The sequence below is a fragment of the Aspergillus pseudonomiae genome (assembly GCF_009193645.1).
Source record: "Aspergillus pseudonomiae strain CBS 119388 unplaced genomic scaffold BDV37scaffold_80, whole genome shotgun sequence".
In the NCBI taxonomy this organism is placed as follows: domain Eukaryota; kingdom Fungi; phylum Ascomycota; class Eurotiomycetes; order Eurotiales; family Aspergillaceae; genus Aspergillus; species Aspergillus pseudonomiae.
Window position 1 is genome coordinate 1 of NW_022476072.1, and position 1,165 is coordinate 1,165.

Sequence of the window (1,165 nt, forward strand, 5' to 3'; positions counted from 1 at the left end):
TCTTCACTATTCGTGTCTGGTTCAGAGAACAGGCTATGCAAGGAATTGTGTTCGTCATCATGTATGCTAGAAGTAACGCTAACGCTATCACTAGCTTCCTGACACTCTAACAAATCACTTTGGGATGCAGGCATGGACTCGACTGTTTGAAAATATTAGAAAAGCCATAAAATCCAAGAGCACTTTATAGAACCAATCATTGACATACTGGGAGGGATCTCGCATAATTCGGACCCGCCACTAATGTTTGGAACCATATGTTCAACAGAAGAGTGCAGCTCCATTTCATTCAGATACACTTGCTTGTTGGACGAGCCAGCAGGTGAAAAAGCATTGCATCGCAGGCTAAAACGCTCTTTTCTCGAATAACGGCCGGGGTTAGAATTTGGTTTATAGAAGAGAAAGGCGCTCATATTGCAAATAGTCAAGTAGGTTGAAGAAAAATAATAATAACAGGCCTAAGATAAAAGAACAATACTAGGAAAGTTCATTTAATTTATACCTCTCTGAATGTTGCTACACGTGTTTTCAGCAGCGTCACCTTCCGCTATTATGTCACACATCGAAGCCGGGAGTGTTTAATCCCGGTTTAGCCGAAAAGTGTAGACTTTAGGGACACAGTGGGTAGGCTGCACCTTTTTCCCAACTGGGGGTTCCGTTCGCTGGATGCGCGACTGGATCACACTAAGAGATGATCAACCAGATGAAGGGAAAGTATACCTAGGTTCAAACTAAGAAGCTGAGGGATTCGACCACTTCCGATCCAGCCATTGGTTGGCCAACAACGCCGGTGTCACCGGAATCACCGCAAAGGGTCCCATATCGCACCTCAAGAATACAATTTATCCCATAGGCATCGCCTAACTCAGCGATGTAATAGGCCTGCCCAGAATCGCCGTATACGGAAAAGTGCCGTCCGAGCTATGACAAATCGTAGCAAAGCCACATATGTACTCCTCGGACATCGCTGCAGGGAGACATCGCAGAATTAGTCCTGGTGGGGGGCAACTAGTAAAAAAAAATAATACCTGAGAATCGGAATTAGACAAGTCCTATGACGCATTGGACCGAACTACAAGCGTCGACATATCCGGCATGAGTTAGCATGAGTTAGGGCGAAGGGCAAGAGAGAGAGGTGGAGGCAGGATTGTCCAACATTTGGGCC